Raw genomic sequence first — 22020 nt, 5'->3', positions numbered from 1 at the left:
TGTATACACAGGCAATGCCATGGCTGAGGAGATCAATCCCATTCACAATAGCTACAAAAACAATCAAATACCTTGGAATAAACTTAACCAAGGACATTAAAGATCTCTACGTTGAAAACTACAAAACCTTAAAGAAAGAAATAGAAGAGGATACCAAAAAATGGAGAAATCTTCCATGCTCGTGGATTGGAAGAATCAATATCATCAAAATGTCTATTCTCCCAAAAGCAATTTATACATTCAATGCAGTACCAATCAAGATACCAAAGACGTTCTTCTCAGATCTGGAAAAAATGATGATGAAATTCATATGGAGACACAAAAGACCTCGAATAGCCAAAGCAATCCTGTACAACAAAAACAAAGCCGGAGGCATCACAATACCAGATTTCAGGACATACTACAGGGCAGTTGTTATCTTGGAAAAGACCCCAGGAGCACAGGCAGTCAAAACCAAAATTAACATTTGGGATTGCATCAAATTGAGAAGTTTCTGTACTGCAAAAGAAACAGTCAGGAAAGTGAAGAGGCAACCGACAGAATGGGAAAAAATATTTGCAAACTATACTACAGATAAAGGGTTGATAACCAGAATCTACAAAGAAATCAAGAAAATCCACAACAACAGAACAAACAACCCACTTAAGAGATGGGCCAAGGGCCTCAATAGATATTTTTCGAAAGAGGAAATCCAAATGGCCAACAGACACATGAAAAAATGTTCAAGATCACTAGCCATCAGAGAAATGCAAATCAAAACCACAATGAGGTTCCACCTTACCCCGGTGAGAATGGCTCACATTCAGAAAAACTAGTATCAATTATAATCTTGACAATACCAGTTACAATCTTATAATCCTGACATTAATCCAGGTATTGGTTTTAAGTATATGTAGGACATAGACAAATTACATTTTTATCATTAACCCAGGTGCAACCTTTCTACTTTCAAGCTTGAATAATTATGCTAGGGGGTTTCTATGCTCTGCCAAGCGTGATGTAGTGGACTTCTATTGTTCTACTGTTTTAGATCATAGTTTCAGACCAGAGTCTCACGGTGGGGGGGGTGCTTTCCCAGAATGGAGTCTCAAATGCTCCAAAATGGTGTCCCTACTGTCAAGGTGCTACTTCAGAACTAGACAATGATGTGCATGCTCAACATTGCTATTCAATATAATCCTGGAAGATTTAACCAGAACCATTAGCCAGAAAAAGAAATCAAGTGATACAAATTGGTAAAGAGAAAATCAAACTATCTATTTGCAGATGGATACAAAAGACTCCACCAAGAGATTATGTGAACTCATGGAAGAGTTTGGTAATGTAGCAGGATATATAACCAATACACAGAAATTAAAACAGCCTTTGTATACACAGACAATTCCATGGCTGGGAAAGAACTTCTTAGATCATTCCCATTCACAATAGCTACAAAAAATCAAATTCCTTGGAGTAAATTTAACCAAGAATGTCAAAGATCTCTATGATGTGAATTATAAAACATTAAAAAAGAAATAGAAGATAAAAAAATGGAAAATATTTCTATGTTCATGAATTATAAGAAGCAATATCATCAATGTCCATTATTCTAAAAGCAATTTAAAAATTCAAAAAATCAAAATAGCAAAGACATTCTTCTAAGGTCTAGAAAAATGATGAAGAAACACAGGAGACCCTGCATAGCTAAAGCAATATTATAGAACAAAACAAAGCCAGAAGCATCACAATACGAGGTCTCAAGGCAGTTATAACAAAAGCAGCCTAGTAATGGTGAAAAAAAGATGGATAGACCAAAGGAACAACAACAACAAAAAAAAACACCAGAAATCAATCCAAGCATCTTCAACCAACTTATGTTCAACCAAGGAGCATAAACACATCCCTGGACAAGGACAGTCTCTTCAGCAAATGGTGCTGGGAAAACTGGATTTCCACATGCAAGAATATGAAGCAAAACCTCTACTTTACACTGTATGTAAAAATCCATTCAAAATGATCAAAGACATAAAACTATGAGCTGGTAACATAACATTATTAGAGAACATTCGGGAAAACCTGCAAGATAATTAGCTCATGCAAATAGTTCTTAGAAAAGAAACCAGAGGCACTGGCAATCAAAGCCATAATTAACAAATGGGATTACACTCAGGAAAGTGAGGAGGCAACTGAAAGAATGGGAGAAATTATTTGCAAAATATGCAGCTGATGAAAGATTTATAACCAGGATGTATAAAGAGATCAAGAAACTCCACAACACAAAACAAACAATCCAGTGAAGAAATGGGCCAAGAATTTAAATAGACATTTTTCACAATAGGAAATCCAAATGGCCAACAGACAAATGAAAAAATGTCCAGAATCACTAACCATCAATGAAATGCAAATTAAAACCAACCACAGTGATGGGGCTGGCACTGTAGTGCAATGGGTTAAATCCCTGGCCTGAAGTGCGAGCATCTCATATGGGTGCTGGTTCTAATCCCAGGTGCTCCTATTCCTATCCAGCTCTCTGCTATGGCCTGGGAAAAAGTAGAATATGGCCTATGTGGGAGAACTGCACCCATGTGGGAGACCCTGAAGAAGCTCCTGGCTTCGGATCGGCACAGATCCAGGCATTTCAGTCATCTGGGGACTGAACCATCAGGTGGAATTTGATTTTTTGTAGCTATTGTAGCCATCTCTCTCTCTACCTCTCTCTGTAACTGTGTCTTTCAAATGAATTAAATAAATCTTTAAAAAGAACACAGTGAGGTTTCACCTCATTCCAGTTAGAATGGCTTTCATACAGAAATCAACAAGCAATGAATGCTGACAAGAATGTGGGGCAAAAGGTACCCCAACCCATTGCTAGTGGGAATGTAAACTGGTAAAACCACTATGAAAGAGTTTGGAGATACCTCAGAAATCTGAATATAGACCCACCATAGGACCTAGCCATTTCACTCGTGGGAATTTACCCAGTGGAAATGAAAAATGTTATCTGTACCTCGATGTTTATTAAAGCTGCATTCACAATAGCTGAGAAATGGAATTGGCCTAAATGCCCTTCAACTAAAGACTGGATAAGGAAATTATGGGATATGTACTCTATTGTATACTACACAATGGATAAAAACAGTGAAATCCGGTCATTTGCAACAAAATGGATGAATCTGGAAAATATACTGAGTGACATAAGCCAGTCCCAACGTACTAATACCGTATGTTTTCCTTGATCTGTGATAACTAATAGAGAACCTAAAAGGAAATCTGTAAAATTGAGTTTGAAACTTTGAGAAGCAATGACTTGAACAGCCGTGGTCTTGACTGTTGGGGAAGAGGTTTTTTTTTTTTTTTTCTCTACATCATACTATTTGTTGAACTCTTTCTTAACATTGAGTTAATCATATGTGTATAAAGTCAATTTAAAAAATCTCATTAAGCATAATATTTGGAATAACACAGGAAGGAGGAACTTTGCAACTGTGAAGCTCTATCATCCTGCATACATTCCTACAGATTACTTCTAAGGGTACAGTTTAAAATCTTGGCATGGGACCCCAAATCCCATTTAACTGGATTGTAAAAATTCCATCTTCATTGTTAAAGTGAACATAACATATTAAGTGTTAAAGTGATAATATAGATAGGATTACGTGTTAACTGGAACATCTAAATAATATCAAATATGTGGTAATAATAATAAATAGAATTACAAAGGATAGAATATTCTAACATGGGAAGCAGTCCATACAACAGACATATAGAATGAGAATCACATTAAATAACACTCTATCCTCAGAATTAGCCCATAAGGCATTCTGGTTGGATTGAAGTCCCATGAGAGCAATTCAGGCATCAAAAGCCAAGACAATGTGGCAAAAAAATGTTCTACATGAAGGTTCTCTGTGAGAGAGACCCAGTGGAAAGAAGTGGCCATAAAAGAAGGATGTACTTTGGTCTGACAGGTGGAGAGTACTTTCACTTTGCTGTGGACTTGCCTAGATACTGATACAGATTTTGGATACAAAGGCTCCTATAGCCTTTGTAGCTTCTATAGCCTAAGCAGCTCATGACAAGAGTTTTGGGTGATCACTGATATCATACATGAGTGTTATTTGTTAAATTAACAACAGGAGTCATTGTGTACATACTCCCCATGAAGGACTTCTGTCCACAATGAGTTGTATTATGAGAATTAACTGTAAGACTAGTTCTCAGTTTGTGTGTGTGTTTGTGTGTCTGTGTACATATGTGTAAATTGTTGAAATCTGTACTTTGTAAAAGTTGGTCTTCTATGTAGAAATTTAAATAAAAATGTATCTTAATGGATAATGGAACTGGGAATGGGCAAGGGAGGAGGAGTGGGGTGATAGTGGAGGAAGGAGGGCAGTACAGTGAGAAGAATAACTATATTCCTAAAGTTGTACTGATGAGATTTGTACTCATTAAATAAATGTTCCTTTGAGATAAAAAAGAAACAAGAAGAATGTATGTTTCCTCAGTAATCAGCTTCACTATCAAGACAAAATGCATGATGCAAAGAATTCATCTTCAACCACACACTAATGAAGTGGTACTCTTGTGGTTAATTCTTAGAGTTTCAAACTCATATTTGAAAGGCATGTGTTAAAAATGGATAAATTCAAATGTGGGAACAGGTTTTTATGATGATTATTATTTGCTTTACCTTTGTTTCAAGTTCTGATAATTCTACTGTATTTCTAAACACACATTTGCTTGTTACTGATGTATGTATAAAATATGGAAAAATGATGCTATTCTACTTTAAGATACTTAAAACAAGAAGCTAATATTCCTGTGGCAACTTATATCTAATCCATCAAAAGATATTTGCTGTTACCTAATCAAATAATTAGTGTGCCATTCATGGGTAATATTCCAGAGTTCAGAAAACTACTATAGTACATTTACTGGAATAAAATAATGAGTCTTACTGTGGGTGCATTTAAATTAATTGCACAAAATAAAAGTTCCAGTCTCAAGGAATTAGTACAAAACTCTTGAAATCCATCTGTCCACACATTCATCTGATGTTCTATCAAATCTTTATTTACAGCTCTGAGTGTTGGATCTAAACTTTTTCTGTTTGCTAGTTTCTTCTATAAATTATGCAAAGATATCAACACAAGGATTACAAAGAGCTTTTACTGCCACTGTTGTTCCTCTCTAAAGGGGAATGGCCATGGCTAATGTGAACTTCAGTGAAAGTAAGACAGCGTACTAGTTTTAGGCCCACAGCCTCTCCCTGGCTTTATCTAAGATATGATTTGCCCTGTTCAAATTCCTGTGTTTTCTCTACACTGCTATTGTCTTAAGTGATATTCTACAAAATGTGAGAACCTTAAACTTGAGCTTCCAAGCCTAGGTTCCCTCATCTCAGAGCTCAGAAACAAGTACATGATGAAAAAATAGGTCTCAATGTCATATTGCTTGAGATAAAAATGAAATTTCAAGGATCAATGAGCTAGCTCAGCACCATGGACTTTGTGAGTTTACATGTCCTTTCCTAGGAATTGCTTTTTCTGATCATCACACACCTCTGCCAACAGGAGTTGTTCTTTCTGGGAATGGAGATATAGTTTCCGTAGGGAACTCCAATATGAGAAAAATTGTGAGTACCATACTCACCAATAATTGGCTAATCATAAGCTACTCCTGTCTGACTCTTCTGAGTGAATAAGGAAGCTACAGTGATTAATTTGTACTGAATATGGAAGATCACATAGTCCAAGTGGTATAAATAGGGGGGGGGGATGAGCAAAGAGTGAGTCTAGCTAATTAAGACAACCTCAAGGATTATGAACTCAATTTGCAAATGACATGGTTCTCAATATAGGGAAACCAAGAGTCCACTAATAAATGATTGGAATTCATAAAAAAGTTTGGTAAAGTAGCAGAATATAATATTAACACACAAAATCGACAGTCTTTCTATACACAGACAGTGCCATGGCCAAACTTCTAAACAGAAAGATTTCCAATAAACAACCTAAGTATCCGTCTCAAGAGTCCTAGAATACAAAAATAAGCCAAATACAAGATGAAATTAATAGTATAGATCAGAAATGGAATGTTAGCATTAAAGATAAGTGAAATGAAGTTTTGATTTTTAATAGAAGAAGCAATCCTTTAGCTAGGTTTTAAAAACTAGGTTCAAGTAAATAAAATAAAAAGGAGATACTACAATGCGTATCACAGATATAATAGGCATCACTTATGTATATTAACAAGAATAAATAAGAAAAAATTAAAAATTATTTATTTGTGGATATATATAACCTACCAAAACTGAGCCAGGAAGATATAACATATCTGAGTTTCAGGTATCTTATGGGGGTGTGGCTTTGGGTGATGATCATTGTGAATGTTGTTCTTTAGCTACAGCAAATATGCACTCCATGCAGGATGTTGGTCATGGACAAAGCCACCTGGTAGCAGGAAGTAGGAAGTACACAATGACCTTACTTTCTGCTTGATGTTGCTGCTGATCTACAAATGCCCTTTAGAAGAAGTCTATTGGCAAGCCAGTGGTGGTTACAAGATAGCAGAATAAGGAGGGAGCTTATTTCTCTAGCCCAGGGGAAAATCGTTTTAAAAAAGTGGACATAGTGTAGTCTTGGGGAAGAGTTATGAAAAAAATTGTCGAGGAAACTACTATGTGGAGGGCGTGGGCACCCATGGTTTGGGTCTCCAATATCAAAGAGCCTATGCACCAGTCCTGGAAAGTAAGGTGAGACAAGACTGTAGTAGCCTGAGACTCTGGTGAAAAAGAAGCAGGAAGAGCCTAGAGGAAGTGAGGCTTGAAGCTCTGTGGGGGAAAGTGCACCAGCCTAACTAGAGGAGAGAAAACAAGGAGGGTATGAACACGTATCTCTCTTATCACCTTACAATGCCATACAAGCCAACAGAGCAGGCGCCATTTTGGACATACGTAAAAGCTGCACCAGCTCATTTCTGTGCCCGGCGATCAGCTAACTGGAGATTCCTGACTCCGGTGGGGAGAAATAACAGAAGGTTAGGAGCTTGTGAATGTGTGAGGCTTCTGAACTGGGACTGTGAAAGAAAATGAGTATGTGTGGGAGAACTCATGGTGTGGATGAGACTTTAAGCAGTCTCAAGGGAGACACCACAAGCTTGAGAAGTCCTGGATACCTGGTGAGAGACATTGCTGGAAAATCCAAACTTACACTGAGGATTGCACAGATCTTTGTGTGGTCCTTGGGACAGAGCAGACAAATATTATATCCACTTTGGCTGGTGCTCAGGCAATGGACACCATCAAGGAGAAGAGCTCAGCTGAGCAGAATTAATTCCCTTCTGATTAAAAAAAAGAGAGTGAAGATTTATCATGTCAAACCTGAGAGTATCACCTTAGGCATGCCCTTAACCCTGGAGAACTGAACAGAGCTCTCTGGCCACATCCACTACAAGCCTCTAGAGATTCACTGAAAGCAGACACTACACTTATCTACAGAGTCATAGTAAAATGATAAAAGCTGCCAAAGGCTGGCACCGCAGCTCAATAGGCTAATCCTCCACCTGCGGCACCGGCATACTGGGTTCTAGTCCCAGTTGGAGCGCCAGATTCTGTCCCAGTTGCCCCTCTTCCAGGCCAGCTCTCTGCTGTGGCCCAGGAGTGTAGTGGAGGATGGCCCAAGTGCTTGGGCCCTGCACCCCATGGGAGAAGCACCTGGCTCCTGCCTTTGGATCAGCATGGTGTGCCAGCCGCAGTGCGCTGGCCACGTCAGCCATTGGGGGGTGATCCAATGGCAAAAGGAAGACCTTTCTCTCTGTCTCTCTCTCTAACTGTCCACTTTGCCTGTCAAAAAAAAAGTTGCCAATGTGGGAGAAAAAAAAGAAGAAATCAGTAAGTACCTCCACAAATGTCGAACAACAAATGCAACAACCCAAGAGACAAGAATAAGGAAGATAACATTATTCTCCCAAAAGAACTTGACACTGCAATACAAGATTATGAAGATGATGAGATAGAAGAAATGTAAGAAATGGGATTCAAAAAATTGATAAGATTCTATAAAAGTAATAAAAATGCATGGACTACTAAAATCCATGGACTACTAAAAAAATGAAAGAAAATCTCTCATGAAATTGAAATCTTAAGGAGGAATCAAAATGAAATGAAGAATTCAATAGAACATGAAATTAAGATATTGAAGAGAAATCAAAATGAAATGAAGAATTCAACAAAACAAATAAAAAGTGTATTTGACAGCCTTAAAAACTGAATCAGGCAGAAGAGAGAATATCAGACTTAGAAGACAGAGCACAGGAAAGTATACAGTCTAACCAACGCCTGAAAGAGAAAATTAGAAATCTAAAAAATATTGTTGAGAATCTATAGGATACTATACACACACACACACACACACATATATACATAACATATATATACATATATATACATATACATATATATGTATATATATACATAACATATATATATAACTATATATATAACATATATATATAACATATATATATATACATAATATATATATATATATATATATATATAACTGATTTCGGGTTCTAGGAGTTCCTGAAGGATGGAGAGTGAGAAAGGATTAGAAGGCCAAAAGTGAAACAATAGCAGAAACTTCCTGGGTTTGGATAAAGAAAGAGGTGTCCATGTACTGGAAGCACACAGAACTTCCAACAGACATGACCAGAAAAGATCATCAACACAACACATTGTAATCAAACTCACCACAGTGAAGCATAAGAAAAAGATTCTAAAATTGCAAAAGGAAAATACCTGATTACTTTCAAGGATCTCCAATTAGATTCACAGGAGACTTCTAATCAGAAACCCTGCAAGCTAGGAGAGAATGGTGAGATATAGCCCAAGACTTAGAGAAAATGCAGTCATCCCATTATATTATACACTGCAAAGATCTCATTTCTGAATAAAGGTGAAATAAAGACCTTTCATAACAAACAGAATTTGAGAGAATTTGTCACCACTCATCCATCCCTGCAAAAGATGCTTAAAGATGTGTTACACGCAGAAACACAGAAACACAGTCATGAACATGAAAGAGGGTAAAGGAAGAAAACCTCTCAGTAAAAGATCACAGGAAGTTCAAACTATATATTAGAAATATCTTTGGGAAAATGAAGATATTTCTAATATATAGTTTGAACTTCCTGTGATCTTTTACTGAGAGGTTTTCTTCTTTTACCCTCTTTCCAATTCAATCCCATCAAGGTGGCATGTACCAATGCCACCTCACTAGTCCAAGTGATCAATTTCAGTTCACAATAGATCATAATGATAGGACTAAGAGCCAAAGGGATCACATAAACAAGACAAGTGTCTGTTAATACTAACTGATAGACCCAAAAAGGGAGAGAACAATCCAACATGGGAAGCAAGATACACAGCAGACTCATAGAATGGCAGATGTCCTAAACAGCACTCTGGCCTCGGAATCAGCCCTTAAGCCATGCAGATCCAGCTGATAAGCCCATGAGAGTATTTCAGGCATGGAAAGCCAAGACACTCTGGCAAAAAAAAAAAAGTCCTAAATGAGAGATCTCCGCGAGAGAGATCCCAGTGGAAAGAACAGGTCATCAAAGAAGGAGGTACCTTTCTCCGAAGGGAGGAGAGAATTTCCACTTTGACTATGACCTTGTCTAAATATGATCAGAGTTGGTGAACTAAAAACGCTTCCATAGCCTTGACAACTCGTGATAAGAGCCTAGGGTGATTCCTGATGCCATAAACAAGAGTGTCAATTTGTTAAGTCAACAACAGGAGTCACTGTGCACTTACACCTCATGTTAGTTCTCTGTCCTTAATGTTCTGTACATTGTGATTTAGTGCTATAACTAGTACTCAAACTGTATTTTTCACTTTGTGTTTCTATGTGGGTGCAAACTGTTAAAATCTTTACTTAATATGTGCTAAACTGATCTTCTTTATATAAAGAGAATTGAAAATGAATCTTGATGTGAGTGGAAGGGGAGAGGGAGCGGAAAACGGGAGGGTTGTGGGTGGGAGGGAAGTTATTGGGGGGGGGAGCCATTGTAATCCATAAGCTGTACTTTGGAAATTTATATTCATTAAATAAAAGTTAAAAAAAAGAAATATCTTTGGTAAAATGGCAGGGCAAAGTCACTACTTATCAGTAGTTGCATTGAATGTAAATGGCCTCAACTCTCCAGGTGAAAGACACAGACTGGCTGAATGGATTAAATAAAACAAAACCCATCTATTTGCTGCTTACAAGAAACACATCTTTCTAACAAAGATGCATGCGGACTGAAAGTTTACGGTTGGATAAAAGATATCCCATGCCAAAAGAAACCAAAAAAGAGCTGGTGTAGCCATCTTAATATCAGAAAAAAATAGACTTTAACACAAAACCTGTTAGGAGAGACAAAGAGGGGCACTAGATAATGATTGAGGAATCAATTCAACAGGAAGATATAACTATTATAAACATACATGCGACTAATTCCAGGGCATTGGGCTATTTAAAAGATATGTTAAGGGATTTAAAGGGAGACTTAGACCCCAACACAATAATATTAGGGGGCTTCAATACTCCACTTTATCAATGGACAGATCAACCAGACAGAATCAACAAGGAAACAGCAGATTTAATTGACACTATAGAACAAACAGATCTAAGAGATATGTACAAAAATATTCATCCTAATGTTACAGAACACATATTCTCCTCACTAGTGCATGGGACTTTCTCTAGGATTGACCACATACTAGGCCAGAAAGCAAGTCTCAGCAAATTCCAGGCAAATTAAATCATACCATACATATTAGACCACAATGGAATGAAGCTAGAAATCAGCAACTCAGGAATCTCTAGAGCATAAGCAAACACATGAAGACTGTAAATATGCTCCTGAATGAACAGTGGGTCATAGAAGAAATCAAAAGAGAAATCAAAAACTTTCAGGAAGCAAATGAAATCAAAACATATGGCATACAGCAAAAGTAGTTAAGAGGAAAGTTTATAGCAATAGGTGCCTATATCAAGTAATTGTAAAGGCACAAAATATTTGAGCTATCAATGCATCTCAAAGATCTAGAAAAACTACAGCAAACCAAACCCAAAACTAGTAAAAGAAAAGAAATAATTAAAATTAGAGATGAAATTAACAATATTAAATCCAAAAAAATTACAAAAGATAAGCAAAATGTGGAGCAGATTTTTGAAAAAATAAACAAAATTGACTCACCATTGGTCCAACTTACCAAATAAAAGAGAGAGAAGACCCAAATCAATAAAATTAGATATGAAGAAGGAAGTGTAACAACAGATACCACAGAAATTACAAGAGTCATCAGAAATTACTACAAATAGTTGTATGCCAGCAATCAGGGAAATCTGTCAGAAATGGATAGATTCCTGGACACATACAACCTACAAAAATTGAACAAAGAAACATAGAAAACCAAAACAGACCCATAATAAAGTCAGAAATTGAATCAGTAATAAAGGCCCTCCCAATAAAGAAAAGCCCAGGACAAGATGGATTCACTGCTGAATTCTACCACACATTTACAAAAGAAATAACTCCAATTCTTCTCAAGCCATTCAAAACAATTAAAAGAGAGGGAATCCTCCCAAATTCTTACTACAAAGCCAGTATCACTTAATTCCTAAACCTGAAAAAGATGTAGCAGATAAAGAGAATTACAGACCAACTTCTCCAAATAACAAAGAGAAAAAATACTTATCAAAATTCAAGCCAAAATAATCCAACAACACATTAGAAGGATCAACCAACTTGACCAAGTAGGATTTATTCTTGGTATGCAGGGATGGTTCTACACTCGCAAATTAATCAATGTGATATACCACATTAACAAACTGCAGAAGAAAAATCATATATTATCTCAATATATGCAGAGAAAGCATTTGATAAAATGCAACACCCTTTCATGATGAAAACTCTAACCAAATTGGGTATAGAAGGAACATTCCTCAACACAATTAAGGCAATTTATGAGAAACCCACGGCCAGCATCATATTGAATGGGGAATAGTTGGAAGCATTTCCACTGAGATCCAGTCCCAGACAGGGATTCCAACTCTCACCATTGCTATTCAATATAGCACTAGAAGTTCTAGCCAAGCCATTAGGCAAGAAAAAGAAATCAAAGGGATAGAAAAAGGAAAGGAAAAAGTCAAAACTATCCCTCTTTGCAGACAATATGACTCTTTATTTAGGGTGTCCAAAGAACTCCACTAAGAGAATATTGGAACTCATAGAAGAGTATGGCACAGTAGCAGGACATAAAATCAATACACAAAAATCAACAGCCTTTGTATACACAGACACTGTCAGAACTGAGAACTTCTAAGGTCAATCTCATTCACAATAGCTACCAAAAAAACCAAATACCTTGGAAAAAACTTAACCAAGGATGTCAAAGATCTCTATGACGAGAATTACAAAATCTTAAAGAAATAGAAGAGGACACCAAAAAATGGAAAAAACTTCCATGTTCATGGATTGGAAGAATCAATATCATCAAAATGTCCATTCTTCCAAAAGCAATTTACAGATTCAATGTGATACCAATGAAAATATAAAACACATTCTTATCAGATCTAGAAAAAATGATGTTGATATTCATATAGAAATGTATATTGAGGCATAGGAGACCTCAAGTAGATAAAAGAGTCTTATACAACAAAAACATATGGAGACATTAGAATACCAGATTTCAAGACATACTACAGGGCAGTTATAATCAAAAGAGCATGGTACTGTACAGAAACAGATGGATAGGCAAATGGAACAGAACAGGAGCACCAGAAATCAATCCAAACATCTATAACCAATTTATATTTGATCAAGGAGCTTAAACAATTCCTGGAACAAGGACAGTCTTTTCAACAAATTGTGTTGGGAAAACAGGATTTCCACATGCAGAAGTGTGAAGGAAGACCCCTATGTTACACCTTACACAAAAATCCACTCAACATGAATTAAAGATCTAAATCTATGACCTAACACCATAAAATTATTAGAGAACATTGGAGAAAGCCTGCAAGATATAGGCACAGGCAATGACTTCTTGGATAAAACTCCAGTGGCATAGGCAGTCAAAGCCAAAATTGACAATTGGGATTACATCAAATTAAAAAATTTCTGTACTGCAAAAAAAGTCAGGAAATTGAAGAGACAACCCACAGAATGTGAGAAAATATTTGCAAACTATACAACTGATAAAGGATTAATAACCAGAATCTACAAAGAGGTCAAGAAACTCCACAACAACAAAGCCAACAGCTCACTTAAGAGATGGGCCAAGGACTTAAACAGACATTTTTCAAAAGCAGAAATCCAAATGGCCAACAGACACATGAAAAAATGTTCAGGATCACTAGCCATCAGGGAAATGCAAATCAAAACCACAATGAGGTTTCTCCTAACCCCAGTTCCAATGGCTTTCATACAGAAATCAACTAACAGCAGATGATGGTGAAGATGTGGAGAAAAGGCACCATAATCCACTGTGGGTATGGTAAAGCCACTATGTAAGACAATTTGGAGATACCTCAGAAATCTGAATGTATCCCTACCACATGATCCAGCAATTCCACTCTTTGGAATTTACCCAAGGAAAATTATATTGGCAAATAGAAGAGTTGTCTGCTCTTCAATGTTTATTGCCTTTCAATTCAGAATGGCTAAGACATGGAATCAACCTAAATGCCCATCAACAGAAAACTGGATAAAGAAATCATGGGATATGCAGTCTATGGAATACTACACAGTGGTAAAAAAATTGAAATCTGGTCATTTGCAACAAAATGGAGGAATCTGGAAAACATCATGCTGAGTAAAATAAACCAGTTCCAAAGGGACAAATATCATATGTTCTCCCTGATCTGTGACAACTGTGCACTTAAAAGGAAACCTGTTGAAGTGAAACTAACACTATGAGGAGCAATGACTTGATCAGCCCTTGTGATGACAGTCATGAAACAGCTTACTATTTCATTCACTTTAGTATTTTCTTTTTCTACTTAATACCATTAGTTGAATTCTTTCTTAACACAGAATTATTCTTAGGTGTTTAAATCAAATTGAAATAAAAAATAAGAGTTGGAATTAGAGAGTGAGGGGATGTACAGTTTGGCACATGCCCTCTTGGATTTACCCCTAAGGGTAAAGCTAAAAACTTGCCATGGGACTCAAGATGCCAAAAATTGGCATGTACCAATTTCATCTTACTAATTAAAGTGATCAGTTTAAGTCCATAACTGATCATAAAGATAGGATTAATTGTCAAAGGGAGCATACTAATAAGATCAGTGTCTGCTAATAATAATTGCAGAATTAAAAAGGAGAAAAGAATCCTAGATGGGAAGCATGTCACAGAGCAGACTCTTAGAATGACAAATGCCGTAACAGCACTCTGGCCTCAGAATCACTCCTTAAGGCATTTGGATCTGGCTAAAAAGCACATGAGAGTAGTTCAGGCATGGAAAGACAGGACACTGTGGCAAAAATGACCTTAAAGAAAGATCTCTGTGAGTGAGATCTCAGTGGAAAGGGGACATCAAAGAATGGGGTACCTTTCTATGAAAGGAGAGAACTTCCACTTTGACTATGGCATTGGCTAAATAATGTTGGAGTCTGTGTACTCAAGAGGCCTCTATAGCCTTGGAAGCTCATGACAAGAGCCTCAGGTGATTACTGACATCATAAATAAAAGTTTGAACTGTTAAGTCATCAACAGGAGTCACTGTGCACATGCTCTCTATATTAGGACCTGTGTACATAATATTTTTTACTATGAGAATTAACAGTAAATTTAGTCTTCAAACAGTACTGTATACTTTGTTTCTGTGTGAGTGCAACCTGTTGAAATCTTTACTTAGTATATAGTTGATCTTCTGTATATAAAATAATTAAAATGAATTTTAATGAAGAATGGGATAGGAGAGGGAGTAGGAGATGGGATGGTTAGTGGGTGGAAAGGTGGTTATGGGGGGAAGACCCACTATAATCCAAAAGTTGTACTTTTGAAATTTATATTTATTAAATAAAAGTTTTCTATAATAATAATAATGTATCTGAATAGAGCAATACTGAATAAGAACACTAAATCAGGAATAATGTGTTCAAATGAAAGATCAGCAACAAATGTCTTCACTACTAAAATCTACAAAATTAAAAAAAAAATAACACCAATTTTTCAAAGTTAGGGAGGTAATTTTTCCAAACTAATCATAAACTCATAAACTCATCATATGAGGCCAGCTGGTAAAGCCACTATGGAAGTCAGTTTGGAGATTCCTCAGAAACCTGAATATAACCCTACCATATAACTCAGCCATCCCACTCCTTGGAATTTACCCAAAAGAAATTAAATCGGCAAATAAAAGAGCTGTTTGCACCTTAATGTTTATTGCAGCTCAATTCACAATAGCTAAGACATGGAATCAACCTAAATGCCCATCAACAGAAGACTAGATGAAGAAATTATGGGATATTTACTCTATAGAATAACACACAGCAGTAAAAAAAAAATGAAATCAGGTCATTTGCAACAAAATGGAGGAATCTGGAAAACATCATGCTGAGTGAAATAAGCCAGTCCCAAAGGGACAAATATCATATGTTCTCCCTGATCGGTGACAACTAACTGAGCACTTAAAAGGAAACCTGTCGAAGTGAAATGGACACTATGAGAAACAATGACTTGGTCAGCCCTTGTCCTGACTGTTGAAAAACAACTTACTATTTATTCCTTTTAGTATTTTTTTGTTCTATTAATATCATTGGTTGAACTCGTTAATTAACATACAATTATTTTTAGGTGTTTAAATTTAACTGAAAAGTGATCCGTTAAATATAAGAGTGAGAATAAGAGAGGGAGGAGATGCACAGTATGGCACATGCTCAATTGGACTTACCCCTAATGGTAGAGTTAGAAACATGCCAGGGGATTCCAATACAATCCCATCAAGGTGGCATGTACCAATGCCATCTCACTAGTCAAAGTGATCAGTTTCAGTTCACAATTGATCATAATGATAGGACTAAGAGCCAAAGGGATCACATAAACAAGACTAGTGTCTGCTAATACTGATAGAATTAAAATGGAGAGAACAATCCAACATAGGAAGCAGGATACACAGCAGACTCATCGAATGGCAGATGTCCTAAACAGCACTCTGGCCTCAGAATCAGCCCTTAAGGCATTTGAATCTGGCTAAAAAGCCCATGAGAGTATTTCAGGCATGGAAAGCCAAGACACTGTGGAAAAAAATGTCCTAAATGAAAGATCTCTGCAAGTGAGATCCCAGCAGAAAGAATGGGCCACCAAAGAAGGAGGTACCTTTCTCTGAAGGGAGGAGAGAACTTCCACTTTGACTATGTCCTTGTCTAAATAAGATCAGAACTCAAGAGGCTTCCATAGACTTAGCAACTCATGACAAGAGCCTCCAGTGATTACTGACGTCATAAATAAGAATATCAATTGTTAACAACAGGAGTCACTGTGTACTTACTCCTCATGTAGGATCTCTGTCCTTAATGTGTTGTACTATGTGAATTAATGGTATAATTAGTACTCAAACAGTACTGTATATTTTATGTTTCTGTGTGGGTTCAAACTGTTGAACTCTTTACTTAATATTTACTAAGTTGACCTTCTGCATGTAAAGATAATTGAAAATGAATCTTGATGTGAATGGGATGCGAGATGGAGTGAGAGATGGGAGGTTGTTGGTGGGAGGGAGTTTATGGGGGGAAAAAGCTGCTATAATGCAAAAATTGCACTTTGGAAATTTATACTTATTAAATAAAAGCTAAAAAAATAAATAAACTTAAGTTCAATTAAGGCAATTATAATAAAGTTTTCTATAATAATAATAACATCTGAACAGAACAATACTGAGTAAGAACATTAAATCAGAAATAATGTGTTCAAATGAACAATCAGCAACAAATGTCTTCATTACTAAAATCTACAAAATTAAAAAAAACAAAATTTTTTGAAAATTATTCTAAAAATTGTTAGGGAGGTAACTTTTCCAAACTCGCCATATGAGGCCAGCTTTTCCTAAAGTGAACTGATGGATGGAAGATCTCTGTTTATCTCTGATTCTCCTTTTTCAAATAAAAAACTTACAAGTCAATATAATGCAGCACTCTCATCCTAATAGAATTGATATTAGAATATAGATGCAAAATCTGATCATATTGACTCCAGTTTGGAATCCCAAAAAATGTAAAAAGGTCAGATATCATAATAAAGTCAGATGTAATGTAGGAATAGGGAAAATATGTATGTAATTCATAATTTCAATAATTCACATCAATCAAAAATAAACATCAGTATAATCAACTAAATAGATGTAGAAAACATTTTATATAAAATTATGTATTCACTTAAGAGAAATAAATTGAGCAGAACATTTATAGATTGCCTACACCTCAATTAAAAAACCCTTGCATTTGAGAAACCCTGAGACAGATCTTATTAAATGACATCAGAATGAAAACATTTCTCCTATAATTGGAACCATAAAATGATACACATTTTCTACTTTTATATTCAATACTTCAATGTAAGGTCTAGGCAAAATAAGTAGACAAGGGAGGGAAATAAAAGACACACAAATAGAAAAGAAGAAATTCAAATTATTTGTATTTCCAGATGATTTGATTCTATTTATATGGAAATGCAATGAGTTCAACAACAGGCCACCTGAACTGGTAAATTCCTGGTATATTTGTAGGATACAAAGTAAGCATAAAAAATCAGAATAAGTTATATATATATCTATACTATTGTGAACCCACTGAAAAAATAAATTACAGAAGAAATTAAATTCATAATAAGAAATAAAATACCTTGGATAAATTTGACTTGTGATGTAAAATACCTCTATAACAACAATTGTAAAACCATGATAAAGAAGCTGAGATCAAAAAGACCTCTCATATTCACAGACTGAAATACTTCCTAATATTTCCATATTATCCAAGTTATTTTACAGATACAACATGCTTTCCATCAAAATCAATGGAATTCATCACATATCTAAAAAACAAACCTAAACCTCATATCTTCACATAGATTAAAAATGTCCCACATAGAAAAATAACTCTTGAGAAGCAGAACAAGTCTGGGGTTGCAACATTTGAATTCAATACATTCTACAGATGTATGCTAAACCCTGGCATAAAAACTGATGAATAGACCAGTGTAAGAGGATGGAGGCTCCCAAAAAGAAATACAAATGCTTACAGACAATGGATCTTTGACAAATGTAACAAAAATACACTGGAAAAGGAATAGTCTATTCAGTAAAATGTCCAGAGGAAATGGGATATCCATATGGACGTGACTAAACCCAGATGACCACCCCTCTTTTTCTATACAAAGTCAACTGAAAGTGAGTCATGGATGTAAATGTAAGAACTGAAACTCAAAAAAAAACAGAGAAAACTATACGACAATGACATAAACAATGGCTTCTTGATAAGATACCCAAAGAACAGGCAATAAAAAACTAATAGAGAAACCTTATATCAAACTAAGAAGAAAATTCACAATAAAGAAGACAATCATCAGAGTGAAGATAAAAACCCTCTTAACTCCTATGAAGCCAGTATCACCTTAATTCCAAAACCAGGTAAATGTATAAAGCAAACTAAGACCAAATCTTTGATAAATATAGATACAAAAAATCCTCAACAAAATACTTGCTAATCAAACATAACAACACATTGCAAATATAATTCACCCAGGCCAAGTGGGAATGCACTAGATAAAATATATCCATGATAAAAACTTTAAACTGGGAATAGAAGGAATATTCATGAACATATTCAAGGTAGTTTATGACAAAAACAGAGCCATCATCAAATTGTGTGGGCAAATTGGAAGCATTTCCACTAAGATCCACAAGGATACACACCCCCATAATTGTTATTCAATATAGTTCTAGAAGGTTTACCGAGAGCCACCAGGCAAGAAAAATCCAATAAAAGGGATACAAATTGGAAAGGATGAAGTCAAATTATTACTGTTGATAGAAGATATAATTTTATATATATGGAAACCAAAAGACTCCACGAAGAGTCTATTGGAACTCAAGAGAATTTGGTAAGTTTGCAAGATATAAAATCAATACACAAAATTAAATAGCATTTGTATAAAAAGACAATGTTATAGCTGATAAAAGACATGCAAGATCAGTTCAATTCACAATAGCCAAAAAATTGGAATAAATTTAACTAAAGAGGTCAAATATCTCTATAATTATAATTATAAAACACTTAAAAGAAATAGATGAACATATAAAAATGGAAATATCTGTCATGTTCATGGATTAGAAGAATTAATATAATCAAGAGGTCCATACTACTGAAAGCAATTTACATGTTCAATATCCCAATCAAAATAACAATGACATTCTCCTGAAAAAAATGATAGAAAAAATGATTTTAAAATTCATATGGAAGCTCAAGAGGTCCTGAATAGATAGAGCAATCTTAAAGAATAAAACAAAGCCAGAGACATCGCAATATCAGATTTCATGAAAAACTACAGGCCAGTTAGAATTTCAATTTTTTATTTTATTTTATTTTTTTGACAGGCAGAGTGGACAGTGAGAGAGAGAGACAGAGAGAAAGGTCTTCCTTTTGCTGTTGGTTCACCCTCCAATGGCCGCTGCAGTAGGCGCACTGCGGCCGGCGCACAGCGCTGATCCGATGGCAGGAGCCAGGTGCTTCTCCTGGTCTCCCATGGGGTGCAGGGCCCAAGCACTTGGGCCATCCTTCACTGCACTCCCTGGCCACAGCAGAGAGCTGGCCTGGAAGAGGGGCAACCGGGACAGGATCGGTGCCCCGACCGGGACTAGAACCCGGTGTGCCGGCGCCGCAAGGCGGAGGACTAGCCTAGTGCGCTGCGGCGCCGGCCAGGCCAGTTAGAATTTAAAAAGCCTGATACTGGCATAAAAATAGACATGTAGATCAATGGACTGGAGTAGAAATCCAGAAGTTAATACACTCATGTACAACCAACTGATCTTTGGCAAAGGAACCAAAATCAATGCCTGGAAAAAAGGTACTCTTCAACAAATGTTACTGGAAAACTTGGACTCTGCATGTAGAAGTATGAAACAAGACCACTACCTTACAATTTATGCAGAAATCAACTATAGATGGATCAACGATATAAAATAGGCTGGCACCATGGCTCAATAGGCTAATCCTCCGCCTGGGGCACTGGCACACCGGGTTCTAGTCCCAGTCGGGGTGCCGGATTCTGTCCCGGTTGCCCCTCTTCCAGTCCAGCTCATTGCTGTGGCCTGGGAAGGCAGTGGAGGATGGCCCAAGTGCTTGGGCCCTGCACCTGCATGGGAGACCAGCAGAAGCACCTGGCTTCTGGCTTCCGATCAGCGCGGTGCACCAGCTGCAGTGCGCCAGCCGCAGCAGCCATTGGAGGGTGAACCAACGGTAAAGGAAGACATTTCTCTCTGTCTCTGTCTCTCTCTCTCTGTCCACTCTGCCTGTCAAAAAAAAAAAGATATAAAACAATAACCTGGCTGGAGCCGCGGCTCACTAGGCTAATCCTCCGCCTTGCGGCGCTGGCACACCGGGTTCTAGTCCCGGTCGGGGCACCGATCCTGTCCCAGTTGCCCCTCTTCCAGGCCAGCTCTATGCTGTGGCCAGGGAGTGCAGTGGAGGATGGCCCAAGTGCTTGGGCCCTGCACCCCATGGGAGACCAGGAGAAGCACCTGGCTCCTACCATCGGATCAGCGCGGTGCGCCGGCCGCAGTGCGCCTACTGCAGCGGCCATTGGAGGGTGAACCAATGGCAAAAGGAAGACCTTTCTCTCTGTCTCTCTCTCACTGTCCACTCTGCCTGTCAAAAATTTAAAAAAAAATTAAAAAACCAATAACCTCAAGATGGCGGATAGTGAGGACGTGTGCCTTAGTTTGGGAAAATAAACTTTCATAAAAGCGGAATTACTGTAGCGTCACGAAAAAACTCAAGAAAAAAACTGCAGAGGAATCGCTTCCGGATCTTGTGGAGGAAACACAGAGGACTTACAGGGAACCCACCGCGTGGAAAACCAACCGAGACAAGCCGAGCGGCAGCGGCGGGAGAGGAGGCAGAGCCACAGAATCTCGCCAGCGCGGGAACGGAGGAGGGTAAGAAAGACAAAAGACCTGAGAAGTCCGAGACATTGGGGGGAGGGGGAACAGAGGCCTCTCCCTTCACTCACCAAGCAAAACAAAGAGCACCGCGATTTTACATATGTAAAGCTCAGCCAAACTCAGTATCTTTAGCGAAACTGGAGAACACATTGAGGGCTGCATAAACTCTTTGTGTGGCCCCAGGGGTAGATCAAACGAATACTCACAGAGGCCAGATTTCAACTACCCTCAACTCCACTCCCAACTGAGTCAAAAAAAAAAAAAAAAAGAGAGAGAGAGAGAGAGAGAGAGAGAGCGTCCCAGCAAGGAGCAAATAATCTGGGAGAGTCGCTCTTTACACAGCCTTAAACCTCAAGAAACAAGCATAGCTCTCTGGCCATACCCATCACAGCCCCTAAGGCTCCAACAAAACAGACAGCTCACTTAGAGGCATAGTATAACGAGAGAAAAAAAAAACAAAAACAAAAACAAAAACACCACAAATTATCTCTAACTTGCCAAGCGGGAACGGAGGAGGGTAAGAAAGACAAAAGACCTGAGAAGTCCGAGACATTGGGGGGAGGGGGAACAGAGGCCTCTCCCTTCACTCACCAAGCAAAACAAAGAGCACCGCGATTTTACATATGTAAAGCTCAGCCAAACTCAGTATCTTTAGCGAAACTGGAGAACACATTGAGGGCTGCATAAACGCTGTGTATGGTCCCAGGGGTAGATCAAAGGAATACTCACAGAGGCTAGATTTCAACTACCCTCAACCCCACTCCCAACTAAGTCAAAACAAAAAAAAAAGAGAGAGAGAGAGAGCGTCCCAGCAAGGAGCAAATAATCT

This window comes from Lepus europaeus, chromosome 10, assembly GCF_033115175.1.
Source record: "Lepus europaeus isolate LE1 chromosome 10, mLepTim1.pri, whole genome shotgun sequence".
NCBI classification, from domain to species: domain Eukaryota; kingdom Metazoa; phylum Chordata; class Mammalia; order Lagomorpha; family Leporidae; genus Lepus; species Lepus europaeus.
The sequence above is the reverse complement of the archived record's forward strand: the minus strand, read 5'-3'. Positions refer to the sequence as shown.